This window comes from Carcharhinus amblyrhynchos, chromosome 16 (assembly GCF_965287045.1).
Source record: "Carcharhinus amblyrhynchos chromosome 16, sCarAmb.v2.hapA, whole genome shotgun sequence".
Lineage (NCBI taxonomy): Eukaryota > Metazoa > Chordata > Chondrichthyes > Carcharhiniformes > Carcharhinidae > Carcharhinus > Carcharhinus amblyrhynchos.
The window spans coordinates 58,111,882-58,124,680 of NC_137339.1; positions in this window are offsets into that span (position 1 = coordinate 58,111,882).

A 12,799-nucleotide genomic window follows, 5' to 3' on the forward strand; every position below is an offset into this window, starting at 1 on the left:
TGTTATTTACTGAGATCAGAGAGCTAAATATATTGTCATGATTGGTGCTTTGACAGTGACGGTGGATCTTGGGACATTTCTTTATTGTGGATACAATGATGGTGTGCTTTTCCATTCCCTCTTTATTGAATGTTCATGTTAGTGTTCAGTGTTATACTCACCACTTGTGGGACATGGCTGAACTTGCAGACTCAGCTAACCCTCTCTCCCATGTATTGTAAAGGACATTGTCCAAGGTCATTCACAGTGGGGTATATTGCAATGTTGTTTGTCGGCAAGTTGCAGGGGAGGTGATGGCCTCGTGTTATTATCGCTCAACTATTAATCCAGGAACTCAGCTAATGTGCTGGGGACCCGGGTTCAAATCCTGCCACAGCAGATAGTGGAATTTGAATCCAATAAATAATATCTGGAATTAAGAATCTACTTATGACCATGAAAGCATTGTCATTTGTTGGAAAAACCCATCTGGGTCACTAATGTCCTTTAGGGAAGGAAATCTGCCATCTTTGTCTGGTCTGACCTACATGTGACTCCAAAGCAACAGCAATGTGGCTTCTCAACTGCCCTCTGAACAAGGGCAATTAGGGATGGGCAATAAATGCAGGCCAGCCAGCAATGCCCATGTGCCAGGAATGAATAATAAAAACTCAAAGCTGGCTTGAGATGGATCTACATGTGGACAGTACTAACACCACCCTTTACAGCCCTAATTTTCTTACCTCACTGACTGTTCCCACAACCAGCCCTTCCTGAATTCTCTCCTCTACCTGGCTCAGCTTCTTTTCTCCCCTGGTCACTGGCTAGTCCTTGCCAATCTAGAGTGTCCCCTGCAAGCTGCCATCCTCCTGTGCCCCTTGGTTATGTCTCAGAGTTAGATAAAGAAAACCACTGACCTCAGACACAATGGTACAAAGCTAATTCTTACCCGCCATCCTTAAACAAACATGCACCACAGGGCTCCCATGCACCATGCACCTAATCCTGATGACTGAATAAAGACAGGAAGTTTTGTTATTCTGAATAATTATGGCAAGTTGGTCTTTGCATCACAATTTCTGTCCTGGGGGTGTTTGATGGGGACATGTAGAGGGAGCTTTACTCTGTATCTAACCCTGTGCTGAATCTGCCCTGGGAGTGTTTGATGGGGGCTGTGTAGAGGGAGCTTTACTCTGTATCTAACCCTGTGCTGTACCTGTCCTGGGAGTGTTTGAAAGGGACAGTGTAGAGGGAGCTTTACTCTGTATCTAACCGCATGCTGTACCTGTCCTGGGAGTGTTTGATGGGGACATGTAGAGGGAGCTTCACTCTGTATCTAACCCCGTGCTGAATCTGCCCTGGGAATATTTGATGGGGACAGTGTAGAGGAAGCTTTACTCTGTATCTAACCCCATGCTGTACCTGTCCTGGAAGTGTTTGAAGGGCACAGTGTAGAGGGAGCTTTACTCTGTATCTAACCCCATGCTGTACCTGTCCTGGAAGTGTTTGAAGGGCACAGTGTAGAGGGAGCTTTACTCTGTATCTAACCCTGTGCTGTACCTGTCCTGGAAGTGTTCAAAACGGCAGCGCAGAGGGAGCTTTACTCTTTATTTAACCCTGTGCTGTATCTGTCCTGGGAGTGTTTGATGGGGACAGTGTAGAGGGAGCTTTACTCTGAATCTAACCCCATACTGGGCCTGTTCCTGGGAGTGTTTGATAGGCACGATGTGGAGATGCTGGCGTTGGACTGGGGTAAACACAGTAAGAAGTCTCACAACACCAGGTTAAAGTCCAACAGGTTTATTTGATAGTAAATCCACAAGCTTTCGGAATGCTGTTCCTTCGTCAGGTAAGTGGAAAGTTCTGATCAGAAACAGGGCACATAAAGGCACACACAGTTTACAGAATACTGATTAGAATGTGAGTCTTTACAGCTAATCTGCTATTCAAGTCTTAAAGGTACAGACAATGTGAGTGGAGATAGCTTTAAGCATAGGTTAAAGAGATGTGTATTGTCTCCAGACAGGACAGTTCGTGAGATGTTACAAGTTCAGGCAAGTCATGGGGATTACAGATAGTGTGACATGAACCCAAGATCCCGGTTGAGGCCGTTCTCACGTGTGCGGAACTTGGCTATCAGTCTCTGCTCAGCAACTCTGCGCCGTCATATGTTGTGAAGGCCTCCTTGGAGAACACTTACCTGAAGATCAGAGGCCAAATGCTCATGACTGCTGAAGTGTTCCCAACGGATGAATGAACACTTCTCGACAATCACCAGGCAAGACTGTTCTCTTCCTGTCGGCGAACACTTCAGCGGTCATGGGCATTCGGCTTCTGATCTTCAGGTAAGCATTCTCCAAGGCGGCCTTCACGCCACACGACAGTGCAGAGTCACTGAGCAGAGACTGATAGTCATGTAACCCCATGACTTGCCTGAACTTGCAACATCTCACTTACTGTCCTGTCTGGAGACAATACACATCTCTTTAACCTATGCTTCATGCTATCTCCACTCACATTGTCTGCACCTTTAAGACTTGAATAGCAGATTAGCTGTAAAGACTCACATTCTAATCAGTATTCTGTAAACTGTGTGTGTCTTTATGTGCCCTGTTTCTGATCAGAACTCTCCACTTACCTGACGAAGGAACAGTGTTCCAAAAGCTTGTGGATTTACTATCAAATAAACCTGTTGGACTTTAACCTGGTGTTGTGAGACTTCTTACAGTTTGATACGGACAGTGTAGAGGAAGCTTTACTCTGTATCTAACCCTGTGCTATACCTGTCCTGGGAGTGTTTGATAGGGACTGTGCAGAGGAAGCTTTACTCTGTATCTAACCCTGTGCCATATCTGTCCTGGGAGTGTTTGATAGGGACTGCGCAGAGGAAGCTTTACACTGTATCTAACGCAATGCTGTATCTGTCCTGGGAGTGTTTGATGGACATGATGTGGAAATACCGGCGTTGGACCTATGTTTGATGGAGACAGTGTAGAGGGAGCCCAGGCACGGCACAAATATGCTTCTGATTTTACCTGTACATCTGACCTTGCTGTTGGCTCAGTGAAGTATTCGCTCCTGCATAATTGAGCCACCACATTCACTCCCCTCAGTGTTTGTACAACTAGTCTCTACACAGAGCTTCCTGCAGCTCCATGTGGAGATGACCATCAGGGTGAGGATGATGTCCAGTACATTTTTCCCCCTTTATTCTGAGACCTGTACATTGTGTCCCTGTAGACATGGCCCGTTCTCAATCTTCTGGCAAAGCAGAAGTTATCTCGGGAACCCGCTACGTGTAGGAGTGGGATATGGGCCTGAACTGTGTTCCACAAAGTAACACTGAGAGAACCTCACAGCTTACCTGCGCTGGAGAGGGAGTGTCACCCTCCCTATCCAGTTTCTGATTGTGTGGTTACTTCCAATGAGCAGTAGCTGTGTCTGCAAACTAGCTGGGTACCAAATACTTGCCACGTTTGCTCAGATAACAAGGTCACCACTCTTCAAAGAAACCCAGTGAGATGTGAAGCCCTTTGTGATGTTTCTGAGAAACATTACTCTAAAGAATCCTGTGATTCTTCCTGACCACAATTTGTTTACAAATAACTAACGGAAATAAAGCTGATTCAAAGTGACAAGCAGCTCCCGGCCTCCTCTGTATCGGAATTATTTATAAATGCAATGATTAGGGATAATTGGGAGGAACGGCCTCCATTCTAATCCAATAATGTGTCAAGCTATTGATACTCACTGTGACCACCAAGCAGCAGATATCAATACTGCTCAAGACCATTTCCTCATCCTTACAGAATCAATGCAGCGACGTGCAGTTGGCTCTGCTCAACTTTGACCCCTGCTGACAGAGAAAGTTTGCACTTGTTGTAAATGGCAGTGTCCTCCATTTTGGAATGTTCCACCAAAGTTCACAGGTCAAGGGCACACATAAAGCAGGGTGGATACAGAGTAAAACTCTCTCTACACTGCCCACATCAAACACTCCCAGGACAGGTACAGCATGGGGTTAGATACAGAGTAAAACTCTCTCTACACTGCCCACATCAAACACTCCCAGGACAGGTACAGCATGGGGTTAGATACAGAGTAAAACTCCCTCTACACTGTCCACATCAAACACTCCCAGGGCTGGTGCAGCACCAGGTTAGATGCAGATAACAGCTCACTCTACACAATAACATCAAACACTCTCAGAACAGGTACAGCATGGGGTTAGATACAGAGTAAAGCTCCTTCTGCACTGTCCCCTCAAACATTCCCAGAACAGGTATAGCAAGTGGTTAGAAACAGAGTAAAGCTCCTTCCAACTGTCCCAATCAAGCAATCCCAGGATAAGTACAACATGAGGTTAGATACAGTGTAAAGCTCTCTCTACATTGTCCCCATCAAACACTCCCAGGACAGGTGCAGCACAAGGTTAGATACAGAATAAAGCTCTCTCTACATTGTCCCCATCAAACACTCCCAGGACAGGTACAGCACGGAGTTAGATACAGAGTAAAATTCCCTCTACACTGTCCCCATCAAACACTCCCAGGACAGGTACAGCACGGGGTTAGATACAGAGTAAAGCTCCCTCTACACTGTCCCCATCAAACACTCCCAGGACAGGTACAGCACGGGGTTAGATACAGAGTAAAGCTCCCTCTACACTGTCCACATCAAACACTCCCAGGACAGGTACAGCACAGGGTTAGATACAGAGTAAAACTCCCTCTACACTGTCCACATCAAACACTCCCAGGACAGGTACAGCACGGGGTTAGATACAGAGTAAAATTCCCTCTACACTGTCCACACCAAACACTCCCAGGACAGGTACAGCACGGGGTTAGATACAGAGTAAAGCTCCCTCTACACTGTCCACATCAAACACCCCCAGGACAGGTACAGCACGGGGTTAGATACAGAGTAAAGCTCTCTCTACACTGTCCCCTCAAACGCTCCCAGGACAGGTACAGCACGGAGTTAGATACAGAGTAAAGCTCCCTCTACACTGTCCACATCAAACACTCCCAGGACAGGTACAGCACAGGGTTAGATACAGAGTAAAGCTCCCTCTCCACTGTCCCCTCAAACGCTCCCAGGACAGTTTATCAGAGGGCAGCAGTTGATGACATGGAGAATAACCAGCATCTTCAGGGCTGGGGAAATGACGACAAAATGTAAAAATGAAGGCAGCAAGTGTGTGGAAGAAGCAGCTAACACAGGAAGATTAGTGTTGGGATGCTAGCTGTCTCGTACGAGCTGACTGAAACTTTCTTGACATCTATATATGGCTGGAGAATGCAGCTGTAAATTTCAGACGCAGCACGTTGATTATCAGTTTAAATATATCCTGTGCCTTTGAGAGATAACTGTACATGGTCTGCAATGTTTTCACCTTTCCTTCAGACAGCCGGAGATACTTCCTGCTGCTCATGTCCAAATTAAGCAAGTTTAAATCGGTGTTGACTGTTCTTGGAATTCTGCAAACATTTCTTTAAACCCATGGTGCAGAGCAGAAGAGAATGACTGAGTCACTCTAATACTCTGCAAATTACACTCATCTTAACGTCAATCCTTCTCTGCACAATCGAAACGAGTGAAAGGAGACAGTTCGTGCATCTTCAACATGGTGTGGTTTCAGTATGTCTCAGTGTCTCAGAGCTCAAAGCTTTTTTTCTATTTCCCTTTGTGTCTGTAAATAAGGTGTCCCACACCTGGACGTGTCTGCATGCTGTGAACACTCCTGACGAAGGAACAGTGTTCCGAAAGCTTGTGGGTTTACTATCAAATAAACTTGTTGGACTTTAACCTGGTGTTGTGAGACTTCTTACTGTGTTTACCCCAGTCCAACGCCAGCACCCCCACTACATGCTGTGACACAGCACTGGTGTGCCTGCACTGACACCACTGCTAACTGTACTCTTTTTTGTCAAATATACTTTATTCCTAAAATATCTGAAAGACACATTACAAAGCATTTTAAATGGTTACAACGGAAAAGTGCAATGATATTCACGTTTTCTTCAGTCGTCAAGATGCACTCTGAAGTGCTTCAGTTCACTGAATCATAGAATCCCTACAGTGCAGAAGGAGGCCATTCTGCCCTTTGAGTCTGCACCGATCACAATCCCTCCTAGCCCCTGTCATGTAGCCCCACATATTTATGCTGCTAATCTCCCTGACACCAAGGGGCAATTTAGCATGGCCAATCAACCCAACCTGCACACCTTTGCACTGTGGGAGGTACTCAGAACACCCAGAGAAAACCCACGCAGACATGGGGAGAATGTGCACGCTCCACACAGATAGTGACCCGAGGCTGGGAATTGAACCTGGGTCCCTGATGCTGTGAGGCAGCAGTGATAACCACTGTGCCACCGTGCTGCCGAACAATGAATATATTCCAATATTTTTATTACAGAGAGTGCAATTCTTTTCAAACTATAAACATCAGTCATGTTGCTTCTGAGGTGCTTCACTAAACTTCCACACAGTTAGGATGAAACGCATAGGCTGGAATTTTACCATCCCGTCTGACATGGGAATCAGAGCAGGCAAGGGGCGGACGATGGAGCTGAGGTGGGATTTTACAGTTTCAGGATGAGCAAGGCCATAAAATCCTGCCTAATGCCTGATGCATTTTACCCGGTTACCAGCCCCTTGGTGCACATTGGCTGAAAGGCCTTAGACAATGGCCGTTCCCCCATTGGCGCCAGCCACCCCAAACTTGAGTGCTTCCCTCAGAACATCGTCCTGGATCTTGGAATATGCCAGTCTGCAACACTCAGCCCAGGACAACTCTCCGCACTGGAAGATCAACAAGTTTCAGGTAGACCAAAAAGCATCATCAGTTGATGATCCTCTAGCTGCCATTCCAGAATAAAATGCTCACAGGTCACACATAGTAAAGCTTGGCTGTGGAGGGTTAATATTTCACATTTAACACCCAGATAACAGAAAAGTGTGTAAGTTGAGTCTGAGATCCTGCCAAAACAGCTCTAACTTTATGACATAAAGCTGAAGGGACTACTTTGGCTTGTCCTAGTTCTGAGCTAGCATCATCCTTCGAATAAGAGTCAGTGCGATCTCATACAAATACATAACGGCTCTGTTACTAATAGTGAAAGTAAGCACAATCCCTTCTACATTCCCCTGTCAGTTTGCTTGAAGGACATCTTGTGACACTGTTCGAGTCTATTTGTCGATAATTTTGTGCTGTGGGCTCAGGCCTAGTGAGAAGGTGCCATCTTAATGAACTCACTAACTGAAGAGGTGAGGCCTGAATATTTTGGATGCTTCCTCTGTATTTTTTCAGAGTTGGGAAGTGTTTTCACAGAAATTTCTTCCCGGAGGTTAAAAGATGAAATGCAGTCCATGATGGAGAGGGAAGTCACTTCTAGGGCAGTATGGTGGCGCAGTAGTTGGCATTGCTGCCTCACAGTGCCAGGGACTGGGGTTTGATTCCCAGCTTGGGTCACTGTCTGTGCGGAGGCTGCACATTTTCCTTGTGTCTGTGTGGGTTTCCTCCCACAGTCTGAAAGGTGTGCTTGTTCGGTGTATTAGCCATGCTAAATTCTCCCTCAATGTTACTTGAACAAGCGCTGGGGTGCTGCGACTAGTGGGTTTTCAAAGTAACTTCATTGCAGTGTTAATGTGAGCCTACTTGTCACACTAATAAATAAATACTACAATTTCACACCATTGATTACATCATGGTCTTTAGCATACATACTTGGCTAATTTAGTTTTCCTTTGTCCTTCAGTGATATTGCTCCATTAAGATTCCCACTCCCATTGCCCAGGCACTCTCTGGAGGTAAGTGGCTTGGTGTATGGAGTTGAGTATAGAAGTAGGGATGTTTTGCTGCAGTTGTACAAGGTGTTGGTGAGGCCACACTTGGAGTATTGTGTACAGTTTTGGTGTCCTTATCTGAGGAGGGATTTTCATGCCATAGAGGGAGTTAAGAACATAAGAACATAAGAAATAGGAGCAGGAGTAGGCCATCTAGCCCTTCGAGCCTGCCCCGCCATTCAATAAGATCATGGCTGATCTGTCGTGGCTCAGTTCCACTTTCCCGCCCTCTCCCCATAACCCTTAATCCCCTCTCTTATCAAAAACCCATCAACACGCGTCTTAAAAATATTTAGCGAGGCAGCCTCCACCACCTCAACAGGCAGAGAATTCCAAGGTTTGCCAGGCTGATTTCTGGGGTGGCAGGTTCGTCATATATTAGAAGGCAGACCCTACCTCCCCTTGCCTTGCCTGTCAGGGGAGCAGTTCCGGGGGGGCCGTGCTGAGAGGCAGTGTGGCGGGGGCAGTGTCGGGAGGGCACTGTCAGGGGGACACTGTCAGGGGGGCAGTGTTGGGGGGGCAGTGTCGGGGTGGGGGGGGGTGTGCTGAGGGGCAGTGCCAGGATACCACCTGGGTCTGACCTTCTTCCTCCTGAGTGAGTCACTCACCCGAGCTCTTCGGGCAGCTTCTGCCCCCCCGAATGCCCGCTATGGGGGCCCAGTCGTAATTCATGTGACCTTCCCTCAATCCAATATGAATGGGTCATGTGGGGGGGGATTATTATTGGGCTTGGGGGGCCTGGTAATTAGATCTGAATGTATTTGAATGGGGATTCCAATATTGGGATTCCAGTGACCTGACTGGCAGCTGGAGGGGTGTGGGGGGTTGGGGGAGGGGGGGGGGAGGCGGTAGAGGGGGTGGCAACCATGACGTGAACCCCAGTCCAGACATCTCGTGAGATTTTCTGCTCCCGTCACCAATCTTACCCAAAAATGATGGGAGCAGAAATCCCCCCCCCCCAACACACAGACTCTGCCACTTTAAGCAGCAGAATGTGCTGCCACACTGGGGGTGGCACAGTGGCAGTGGTTAACACTGCTGCCTCACAGTGCCAAGTCCGTGTAGTGTTTGCATTCAGTTTATCATAGAATCCCTGCGGTGCAGAAGGAGGCCATTCTGCCCATCGAATCAGCACCGCCAACAATCCCACCCAGGCCCTACTCCCGTAACCTCACAGATTTACCCTGCTAATCCCTCTAAGCTATGCATCCCGGGACACTAAGGGACGTTTGAGCCTGGCCAATGAACCTAACCTGCAAATCTTTGGACTGTGGGAGGAAACCGGAGCACCCGGAGGAAGCCCACACAGACGCAGGGAGGATGTGTAAACTCCACACACACAGTGACCTGAGGCAGGAATTGAACCCGGGTCCCTGGAGCTGTGAGGCAGCAGTGCTAACCACTGTGCCACCATGCCACCCCAGTGCCACCTTAATGCCCCCAGTGTTCTCCCCATTTCTGTGTGGGTTTCCTTCAGGCGCTTCGGTTTCCTCTCACAGTCCAAAGATGCGTGGGTTAGGTGGATTGGCCATGCTAAAATGACCATTGGCGTTGGGGGAAATGTCGGAGGGATTAGTAGAGTGAATATATGGGTCTAAGGCGATAAGGGTTGGGTGGGATTGTGGTCAAGTAGACTCGATGGGCTGAATGGGCTCCTCCTACACTGTAGGGGTTCTATGATTCAGCCCTGGACCCAGTGGTGCAGGCTGGTCATCACCGCTATAACACATTCCCAACATTCTTCATGTCCAACGTCCGGGAATAGCAGCGGATAGTGGAAAATTGCGGACGCTTAGGTTGCTGATAAATCCAAGAGTTAGTGATTTGAAAATGGTGGCAGGGCTGCCAGTTTCCACGCCAGGTTGTTTTGTATAATCCAGGAGACTGGTATGAGGTTGGCGTACTGCAGCACAGACATCATCACACTGTATTTTATGGGTGGGATTAAAATCCAGTCCCCTGGCATTTACCTGGGACCCCTCAGTCTGTACAGGTTGCGTCAGTGAGAGGCTGTTGCACTAACTGATTACACCAGTCAACTCCACAGTTTCTATGTAACCTCGCTGAACACATTTGTGAATTATTGTGAAACAGGATTGAGATCTCTCAGCCCAGCTGGCCAATCCTCAACCCGCCGTAACAAGGTGTGAATGAACAAACGAGAGGGACTCTGATGCAATCAGCTCTGTCTGAGGCATGTCTGAGCGTGTCCCAACAATTGGCATTAGCAAACAGCAAAGGGGGATTAATGTGCTCAGTTTCAAATTGATCAATGTGTTTGACATTCACATTTTGATGTCTTACGCTCAGGTTGATAACAAAAGAGAATTGCGGTCGTGAAGGGAGAGGGTTCGTTAGAAAAAGTCATCAGGACAATTAATAAAAGAGAAACTGGGTAATTCAGAAACCACACTGATGTAATCCCTTGGTCAGATTGTTTCTCTTTATTCAGCCTAACCAGTTTGGATAAACGATAGTACTTGTTACCATCGCGCTCCTGTTTTCCCTATTCAAAACAACGATATTAATTTTTAACCCATCCCCAGCTATTTTTAACTGAATCATTTTTCATTGAATCCCTACAGTGTAGAAGAGGCCATTCAGCCCATTGGCACTGATTCTCTGACACAGTATCTTACCCACGCCACCTGCCCCTGCCCTATCTCCATAACCCCACACATTTACATTGATACACAGTGGCTAGCACTTCTGCCTCTCAGTGACAGGGATCCAGGTTCGATTCCCATTTTGGAATGTCTGCGTGCAGTTTGCACATTCTCCCCCTGTCTGCATGGGTTTCCTGTGGGTGCTTGGGTTTCCTCCCACAATTCAAAAGATGTATTGTTTAGGTGCTTTGGCCATGCTAAATTCTCCCTTAGCGTACCTGAACAGGCGCTGGAGTGTGGCAATGAGGGGATTTTCACAGTAACTTCATTGCAGTGTTAATGTAAGCCTACTTGTAATGCTAATAAATAAACTTTGAACTTTCCCATGACTCATCCATTAGACCTTTATCTTGAAACACTTTATTTTAGTCTGGCCAATCCACCCAATCTTTGGACTGCAGGAGGAAACCAGAGCACCCAGAGGAAACCCATGCAGACATGGAGAGAACATGCAGACTCCACACAGTCACCTGAGGCCAGAATTGAACCTGGGTCCCTGGAGCTGTGAGGTAGCAGTGCTAACCACTGAACCACACTGCCACCCTTTGAGCTTTCTCAAAGCTCTCCCTCGAGAAGATGTACTTTATAAATCCTATTATTTTCATTCATTCTACAATTGGATAGAATCTGGTGCAGTCCATTAGGTGCAGGTACACCCACACTGCTGTTAGAGCTGGCCCAGGATTTCCAATGACAGTGAAGGAATGGCCGATATATTTCCAAGCAGGATGATGGGGGGATTGGAGGAGAACCTTCAGGTAGTGGTGTTCCTAGGTACCCTGTCCTTCTAGATGTTAGAGGTCATGAGTTTGGAAGGTGTTGTCAAAGGAGCCTTGGTGAGTCGCTGCAGTGCATCTTGTAGATAGGTCATAGTTGAGATGTGGAGCATAGATGAGCTTAGTTAGCAATGCGGGAGAAAGGAGTAGGAGGATATGCTGATGGGCTGAGATGAAGAGATAGGTGGCACAATGCTGGGCACTGCTGCCTCACAGCGCCAGTGTTCCAGGTTCAATTCCGCCCTCAGGTCACTGTCTGCGTGGGTTTTCTCCGGGTACTCCAGTTTCCTCCCACAGTCCAATGATGTGTGGATTAGGTGGATGGGCCATGATAAATTGTTCTTTAATGTCAGGGGGTTCAGCGGGGTAAATACATAAGGTTAAGAGATAGGGCTTGGGATGGATTGCTTTCAGTGCAGGATGGATGGACTTAATGGACTCCTCCTGCACTGTAGGGATTCTATGATAATAATAAAAGAGGATTGGAGATGGTTTGCATGGGGCATGTGTCCTGGCCTTAACCAGTGGGGTATATGCCTTGTGTCTGAGACGTACACTCGATGTAACGATGCAGTCTGTGACGCTATCACTTCTTCAAACACCTGAACAAAAAGATTCATGAGAAACAGGGAGCAGGAATGAATGATTCTCTCTCACAACGTTCTCAGGATAATGCTGGGTGCGGGGCTCTATTGCAGCAACAGTTCCGGTGATTTATCTCTGGTAAACCCAGCAGAAAGAGGACCTCGTCTTTCAGCTAGTTTCCTCATCCCAGCACTCAGGGTGAGACAAGCTGCCTGAGTTACAGGGCAAGGCTGACAAGTCTTACAGCTGAGAAGGTGGCATAGCTACACAATGAGTGGCACCACGGGTCTGTCTCCTCAATCTCATGCAAAGCTACTAAGCATTGGTTTCCATAGAAACACACCTGAGTTTCTCGATGCTGGCTCGATGGGGGCAGTTTTGATTATGGCCTAGTTGCATGTACCCATTCCCCAATTCACACTGTTAGTTCTGTCAGCCTGGCTCAGTGGGTAATATTTTGCCTCCACACCCCATCCCCCCCTTCGCCCCACCCTCTGTGCCAGTGTGCTGGATGCTGCCATATTAGTTAAATTGATGGGCGGCACAGTGGCACATTGGTAGCATTGCTGCCTTACAGTGCTAGGGACCCAGGTTCAATTCCCAGCATGGGTCACTGCCTGAGTGAAGTTTGCATGTTCTCCCCATGTCTGCATGGGTTTCCTCCAGGTGCTCCAGTTTCCTCCCACAGTCCAAAGATGTGCGGGTTAGGTAGATTTGCCATGCTAAATTGCCCCTTAGCGTCCAAAGTTGTGTAGATTAGATGCAGTAGAGGTTACAAGGATCAGGTGTGTGGGCCTGGGTAAAATGCTGAGTTGGTACAGACTCAATGGGCCGAATAGCTTCCTTCTGCACTGTAGGGATTCTATGACTTTGCATACTTCCTTCGTGGTTACCTAAAGCAGGCATTATGTCCTTTAAATCTCAATGATAGGCCTAAGG